The sequence below is a fragment of the Copadichromis virginalis genome, unplaced genomic scaffold (assembly GCF_057382275.1).
Source record: "Copadichromis virginalis isolate Kocher_CV1m ecotype Utaka unplaced genomic scaffold, C_Virginalis_male_GT1.1 unmapped_scaffold_3, whole genome shotgun sequence".
NCBI classification, from domain to species: domain Eukaryota; kingdom Metazoa; phylum Chordata; class Actinopteri; order Cichliformes; family Cichlidae; genus Copadichromis; species Copadichromis virginalis.
This window is the reverse complement of record NW_028188591.1, coordinates 188,114-196,599: the sequence shown is the minus strand read 5'-3', so window position 1 is coordinate 196,599 and position 8,486 is coordinate 188,114. Positions and strand designations below refer to the sequence as shown.

Sequence of the window (8,486 nt, the reverse complement as noted above, 5' to 3'; positions counted from 1 at the left end):
CATTCAAACTCTGTTCTGTACATTTCAATTCAGTTTTTTTTATTCTAATTCCATTGTTTTCATTCAAACTTTGTTCTGTACATTCTAATTCTGTTTTTTTCATTCAAACTCTGTTCTGTACATTCTAATTCCGTTTTTTTCATTCAAACTCTATTCTGTACATTTCAATTCTGTTGTTTTGATTCAAATTCCATTGTTTTCATTCAAACTCTGTTCTGTACATTCTAATTCCGTTGTTTTCATTCAAACTCTGTTCTGTACATTCTAATTCTGTTGTTTTCATTCAAAGTCTGTTCTGTACATTCTCATTCCGTTGTTTTCATTCAAACTCTGTTGTTTGTTTTAATATTCCATTGTTTTCATTCTAATTCTGTTGTTTTCATTCAAATTCCATTGTTTTGATTCAAATTCAGTTCTGTTCATTCTAATTTCGTTGTTTTCATTCAAATTCCGTTGTTTTCATTCAAACTCTGTTCTGTACATTTCAATTCAGTTTTTTTTATTCTAATTCCATTGTTTTCATTCAAACTTTGTTCTGTACATTCTAATTCTGTTTTTTTCATTCAAACTCTGTTCTGTACATTCTAATTCCGTTTTTTTCATTCAAACTCTATTCTGTACATTTCAATTCTGTTGTTTTGATTCAAATTCCATTGTTTTCATTCAAACTCTGTTCTGTACATTCTAATTCCGTTGTTTTCATTCAAACTCTGTTCTGTACATTCTAATTCTGTTGTTTTCATTCAAAGTCTGTTCTGTACATTCTCATTCCGTTGTTTTCATTCAAACTCTGTTGTTTGTTTTAATATTCCATTGTTTTCATTCTAATTCTGTTGTTTTCATTCAAATTCCATTGTTTTGATTCAAATTCAGTTCTGTTCATTCTAATTTCGTTGTTTTCATTCAAATTCCGTTTTTTTCATTCAAACTCTGTTCTATACATTTCAATTCTGTTGTTTTGATTCAAATTCCATTGTTTTCATTCAAACTCTGTTCTGTACATTCTAATTCCGTTGTTTTCATTCAAACTCTGTTCTGTACATTCTAATTCCGTTTTTTTCATTCAAACTCTGTTCTGTACATTCTAATTCCGTTGTTTTCATTCAAACTCTGTTCTGTACATTCTAATTCCTTTGATATCATTCAAACTCTGTTCTGTACATTCTAATTCTGTTGTTTTCTTTCAAATTCTGTTCTGTACATTCTAATTCCGTTGTTTTCATTCAAATTCCATTGTTTTGATTCAAATTCAGTTCTGTTCATTCTAATTCTGTTGTTTTGATTCAAATTCCATTGTTTTTCCATTGAACTGAATTTGAATCAAAACAATGGTATTTGAATGAAAACAACAGAATTAGAATGAAAACAATGGACTATTAATACATTCTAATTCCGTTGTTTTCATTCAAACTCTATTCTGTACATTCTAATTCCGTTGTTTTCATTCAAACTTTGTTCTGTACATTCTAATTCCGTTTTTTTCATTCAAACTCTGTTCTGTACATTTCTATTCTGTTGTTTTGATTCAAATTCCATTGTTTTTATTCAAACTCTGTTTTGTACATTCTACTTCCGTTTTTCATTCAAACTCTGTTCTGTATATTCTAATTCTGTTGTTTTCATTCAAACTCTGTTCTGTACATTCTAATTCCTTTTCTTTTCATTCAAACTCTGTTCTGTACATTTCAATTCTGTTGTTTTGATTCAAATTCCATTGTTTTCTTTCAAATTCTGTTCTCTATTCTAATTCCGTTGTTTTCATTCTAATTCTGTTGTTTGTTTTAATATTCCATTGTTTTCTTTCAAATTCTGTTCTCTATATTCTAATTCCGTTGTTTTCATTCAAACTCTGTTCTGTACATTTTAATTCCGTTGTTTTCATTCAAATTCTGTTCTGTTCATTCTAATTCTGTTGTTTTGATTCAAATTCCATTGTTTTTCCATTGAACTGAATTTGAATCAAAACAATGGTATTTGAATGAAAACAACAGAATTAGAATGAAAACAATGGACTATTAATACATTCTAATTCCGTTGTTGTCATTCAAACTCTGTTCTGTACATTTCAATTCAGTTTTTTTTATTCTAATTCCATTGTTTTCATTCAAACTCTGTTCTGTACATTCTAATTCCGTTGTTTTCATTCAAACTCTGTTCTGTACATTCTAATTCCGTTTTTTTCATTCAAACTCTGTTCTGTACATTTCTATTCTGTTGTTTTGATTCAAATTCCATTGTTTTTATTCAAACTCTGTTTTGTACATTCTACTTCCGTTTTTCATTCAAACTCTGTTCTGTACATTCTAATTCCGTTGTTTTCATTCAAACTCTATTCTGTACATTCAAATTCTGTTGTTCACATTCAAACTCTGTTCTGTACATTCTAATTCCGTTGTTTTGATTCAAACTCTGTTCTGTACATTCTAATTCCGTTGTTTTCATTCAAAGTCTGTTCTGTACCTTCTAATTCCGTTGTTTTTATTCAAACTCTGTTCTGTACATTTTAATTCCGTTGTTTTCATTCAAATTCTGTTCTGTTCATTCTAATTCTGTTGTTTTGATTCAAATTCCATTGTTTTTCCATTGAACTGAATTTGAATCAAAACAATGGTATTTGAATGAAAACAACAGAATTAGAATGAAAACAATGGACTATTAATACATTCTAATTCCGTTGTTGTCATTCAAACTCTGTTCTGTACATTTCAATTCAGTTTTTTTTATTCTAATTCCATTGTTTTCATTCAAACTCTGTTCTGTACATTCTAATTCCGTTGTTTTCATTCAAACTCTGTTCTGTACATTCTAATTCCGTTTTTTTCATTCAAACTCTGTTCTGTACATTTCTATTCTGTTGTTTTGATTCAAATTCCATTGTTTTTATTCAAACTCTGTTTTGTACATTCTACTTCCGTTTTTCATTCAAACTCTGTTCTGTACATTCTAATTCCGTTGTTTTCATTCAAACTCTATTCTGTACATTCAAATTCTGTTGTTTACATTCAAACTCTGTTCTGTACATTCTAATTCCGTTGTTTTCATTCAAACTCTGTTCTGTACATTCTAATTCCGTTTTTTTCATTCAAACTCTGTTCTGTTTATTTCAATTCTGTTGTTTTGATTCAAATTCCATTGTTTTCTTTCAAATTCTGTTCTCTACATTCTAATTCCGTTGTTTTCTTTCAAACTCTGTTCTGTACATTTTAATTCCGTTGTTTTCATTCAAATTCTGTTCTGTTCATTCTAATTCTGTTGTTTTGATTCAAATTCCATTGTTTTTCCATTGAACTGAATTTGAATCAAAACAATGGTATTTGAATGAAAACAACAGAATTAGAATGAAAACAATGGACTATTAATACATTCTAATTCCGTTGTTGTCATTCAAACTCTGTTCTGTACATTTCAATTCAGTTTTTTTTATTCTAATTCCATTGTTTTCATTCAAACTCTGTTCTGTACATTCTAATTCCGTTGTTTTCATTCAAACTCTGTTCTGTACATTCTAATTCCGTTGTTTTCATTCAAACTCTGTTCTGTACATTTCTATTCTGTTGTTTTGATTCAAATTCTGTTGTTTTTATTCAAACTCTGTTTTGTACATTCTAATTCCGTTTTTCATTCAAACTCTGTTCTGTATATTCTAATTCTGTTGTTTTCATTCAAAGTCTGTTCTGTACATTCTAATTCCGTTGTTTTCATTCAAACTCTGTTCTGTACATTCTAATTCCGTTGTTTTCATTCAAACTCTATTCTGTACATTCAAATTCTGTTGTTTACATTCAAACTCTGTTCTGTACATTCTAATTCCGTTGTTTTCATTCAAACTCTGTTCTGTACATTCAAATTCTGTTTTTTTCATTCAAACTCTATTCTGTACATTTCTATTCTGTTGTTTTGATTCAAATTCCATTGTTTTTATTCAAACTCTGTTTTGTACATTCTACTTCCGTTTTTCATTCAAACTCTGTTCTGTACATTCTAATTCTGTTGTTTTCATTCAAACTCTGTTCTGTACATTCTAATTCCGTTGTTTTCATTCAAAATCTGTTCTGTACATTCTAATTCCGTTGTTTTCATTCAAACTCTGTTCTGTACATTCAAATTCTGTTGTTTACTTTCAAACTCTGTTCTGTACATTCTAATTCCGTTGTTTTCATTCTAATTCTGTTGTTTGTTTTAATATTCCATTGTTTTCATTCTAATTCTGTTGTTTTCATTCAAATTCCATTGTTTTGATTCAAATTCAGTTCTGTTCATTCTAATTTCGTTGTTTTCATTCAAATTCCGTTTTTTTCATTCAAACTCTGTTCTATACATTTCAATTCTGTTGTTTTGATTCAAATTCCATTGTTTTCTTTCAAATTCTGTTCTCTACATTCTAATTCCGTTGTTTTCATTCAAACTCTGTTCTGTACATTCTAATTCCGTTGTTTTCATTCAAACTCTATTCTGTACATTCAAATTCTGTTGTTCACATTCAAACTCTGTTCTGTACATTCTAATTCCGTTGTTTTGATTCAAACTCTGTTCTCTACATTCTAATTCCGTTGTTTTCATTCAAAGTCTGTTCTGTACCTTCTAATTCCGTTGTTTTTATTCAAACTCTGTTCTGTACATTTTAATTCCGTTGTTTTCATTCAAATTCTGTTCTGTTCATTCTAATTCTGTTGTTTTGATTCAAATTCCATTGTTTTTCCATTGAACTGAATTTGAATCAAAACAATGGTATTTGAATGAAAACAACAGAATTAGAATGAAAACAATGGACTATTAATACATTCTAATTCCGTTGTTGTCATTCAAACTCTGTTCTGTACATTTCAATTCAGTTTTTTTTATTCTAATTCCATTGTTTTCATTCAAACTCTGTTCTGTACATTCTAATTCCGTTGTTTTCATTCAAACTCTGTTCTGTACATTCTAATTCCGTTTTTTTCATTCAAACTCTGTTCTGTACATTCTAATTCCGTTTTTTTCATTCAAACTCTGTTCTGTATATTTCAATTCTGTTGTTTTGATTCAAATTCCATTGTTTTCTTTCAAATTCTGTTCTCTACATTCTAATTCCGTTGTTTTCTTTCAAACTCTGTTCTGTACATTTTAATCCCGTTGTTTTCATTCAAATTCTGTTCTGTTCATTCTAATTCTGTTGTTTTGATTCAAATTCCATTGTTTTTCCATTGAACTGAATTTGAATCAAAACAATGGTATTTGAATGAAAACAACAGAATTAGAATGAAAACAATGGACTATTAATACATTCTAATTCCGTTGTTGTCATTCAAACTCTGTTCTGTACATTTCAATTCAGTTTTTTTTATTCTAATTCCATTGTTTTCATTCAAACTCTGTTCTGTACATTCTAATTCCGTTGTTTTCATTCAAACTCTGTTCTGTACATTCTAATTCCGTTTTTTTCATTCAAACTCTGTTCTGTACATTTCTATTCTGTTGTTTTGATTCAAATTCTGTTGTTTTTATTCAAACTCTGTTTTGTACATTCTACTTCCGTTTTTCATTCAAACTCTGTTCTGTATATTCTAATTCTGTTGTTTTCATTCAAAGTCTGTTCTGTACATTCTAATTCCGTTGTTTTCATTCAAACTCTGTTCTGTACATTCTAATTCCGTTGTTTTCATTCAAACTCTATTCTGTACATTCAAATTCTGTTGTTTACATTCAAACTCTGTTCTGTACATTCTAATTCCGTTGTTTTCATTCAAACTCTGTTCTGTACATTCTAATTCTGTTTTTTTCATTCAAACTCTATTCTGTACATTTCAATTCTGTTGTTTTGATTCAAATTCCATTGTTTTTATTCAAACTCTGTTTTGTACATTCTACTTCCGTTTTTCATTCAAACTCTGTTCTGTACATTCTAATTCTGTTGTTTTCATTCAAACTCTGTTCTGTACATTCTAATTCCGTTGTTTTCATTCAAAATCTGTTCTGTACATTCTAATTCCGTTGTTTTCATTCAAACTCTGTTCTGTACATTCAAATTCTGTTGTTTACTTTCAAACTCTGTTCTGTACATTCTAATTCCGTTGTTTTCATTCTAATTCTGTTGTTTGTTTTAATATTCCATTGTTTTCATTCTAATTCTGTTGTTTTCATTCAAATTCCATTGTTTTGATTCAAATTCAGTTCTGTTCATTCTAATTTCGTTGTTTTCATTCAAATTCCGTTTTTTTCATTCAAACTCTGTTCTATACATTTCAATTCTGTTGTTTTGATTCAAATTCCATTGTTTTCATTCAAACTCTGTTCTGTACATTCTAATTCCGTTGTTTTCATTCAAACTCTGTTCTGTACATTCTAATTCCGTTGTTTTCATTCAAACTCTGTTCTGTACATTCTAATTCCTTTGATATCATTCAAACTCTGTTCTGTACATTCTAATTCTGTTGTTTTCTTTCAAATTCTGTTCTGTACATTCTAATTCCGTTGTTTTCATTCAAATTCCATTGTTTTGATTCAAATTCAGTTCTGTTCATTCTAATTCTGTTGTTTTGATTCAAATTCCATTGTTTTTCCATTGAACTGAATTTGAATCAAAACAATGGTATTTGAATGAAAACAACAGAATTAGAATGAAAACAATGGACTATTAACACATTCTAATTCCGTTGTTGTCATTGAAACTCTGTTCTGTACATTCTAATTCTGTTGTTTTCATTCAAACTCTATTCTGTACATTCTAATTCCGTTGTTTTCATTCAAACTCTGTTCTGTACATTTCTATTCTGTTTTTTTGATTCAAATTCCATTGTTTTTATTCAAACTCTGTTTTTTACTTTCTACTTCCGTTTTTCATTCAAACTCTGTTCTGTATATTCTAATTCTGTTGTCTTCATTCAAAGTCTGTTCTGTACATTCTAATTCCGTTGTTTTCATTCAAACTCTGTTCTGTACATTCTAATTCCGTTGTTTTCATTCAAACTCTATTCTGTACATTCAAATTCTGTTGTTTACATTCAAACTCTGTTCTGTACATTCTAATTCCGTTGTTTTCATTCAAACTCTGTTCTGTACATTCTAATTCCGTTTTTTTCATTCAAACTCTGTTCTGTACATTTCTATTCTGTTGTTTTGATTCAAATTCCATTGTTTTCTTTCAAATTCTGTTCTCTACATTCTAATTCCGTTGTTTTCATTCAAACTGTCATGGTCCCTGTGCCTCACCAGCTGATTCTGTATTAGGCAACATGTTTTCTCTCTCTCTCTCTCTCCTGCCGGGGCGATGCTCATTATGGGCTCCCGCCCCTGGTCCACGCACCTGCTGCCGATCGGGATAATCACAAGGCCGATTTAAGACAGCAGCACTGTGTCACTCGTCGCTGGATCGTTGAGTTATCAGCGTCAGTCGCTCAGTAGATTGTAAATAAGGATCTGTGAGTTCGTTCCGTCTGTTCGCCTCTAACTATAATCTCTGTGTACAGATCTATCCCGGACCTTTCCCTGCCTGCCTGTCATCCCGTGGACGAGTGAGTGGATGGTGTTTCCCCAGTGTGGGGAGTGAAGAGAGAGAGCCTTTGGAGGACGTCAGATTCCCGTCTTTTCCCTCACATACCCCGGAACCCTGGACCCCCCTCCCCTCCCTCCAGCACTTTGTAAATAGCATCACCTGGTGTCGTTGTGTAAATAAAATCTGTAAATCCTGTAAGGAGTCCCGGTCTGCGCCTGAGTCCGTTAACTGAAACCTGACACAAACTCTTTTCTGTATATTCTAATCAGTTGTTTTCATTCAAAGTCTGTTCTGTACATTCTAATTCCGTTGTTTTCATTCAAACTCTGTTCTGTACATTCTAATTCCGTTGTTTTCATTCAAATTCCATTGTTTTGATTCAAATTCAGTTCTGTTCATTCTAATTCTGTTGTTTTGATTCAAATTCCATTGTTTTTCCATTGAACTGAATTTGAATCAAAACAATGGAATTTGAATGAAAACAATGGACTATTAATACATTCTAATTCCGTTGTTGTCATTCAAACTCTGTTCTGTACATTTCAATTCAGTTTTTTTTATTCTAATTCCATTGTTTTCATTCAAACTCTGTTTTGTACATTCTTATTCCGTTTTTTTCATTCAAACTCTGTTCTGTACATTTCTATTCTGTTGTTTTGATTCAAATTCCATTGTTTTTATTCAAACTCTGTTTTGTACATTCTACTTCCGTTTTTCATTCAAACTCTGTTCTGTATATTCTAATTCTGTTGTTTTCATTCAAAGTCTGTTCTGTACATTCTAATTCCGTTGTTTTCATTCAAACTCTGTTCTGTACATTCTAATTCCGTTGTTTTCATTCAAACTCTGTTCTGTACATTCTAATTCCGTTTAGGGTTAGGGTTAGGGTTAGGGGTTAGGGTTAGGGTTAGGGTTAGGGTTAGGGGTTAGGGGTTAGGGTTAGGGGTTAGGGTTAGGGTTAGGGGTTAGGGGTTAGGGTTAGGGGTTAGGGTTAGGGTTAGGGTTAGGGGTTAGG

At 30.7% G+C, this 8,486-nt stretch overlaps 1 long non-coding RNA gene across 1 annotated transcript; it reads left to right on the top strand.

Moving 5' to 3' along the window:
* The first annotated feature begins 7,283 nt into the window (after nt 1-7,283).
* Nucleotides 7,284-7,673, top strand: LOC146679397 (uncharacterized). The gene is made up of 2 exons (XR_014918663.1): nt 7,284-7,364; nt 7,446-7,673. It is a non-coding gene; the product is annotated as an uncharacterized LOC146679397 (long non-coding RNA).
* Nucleotides 7,674-8,486: the final 813 nt, after the last annotated feature.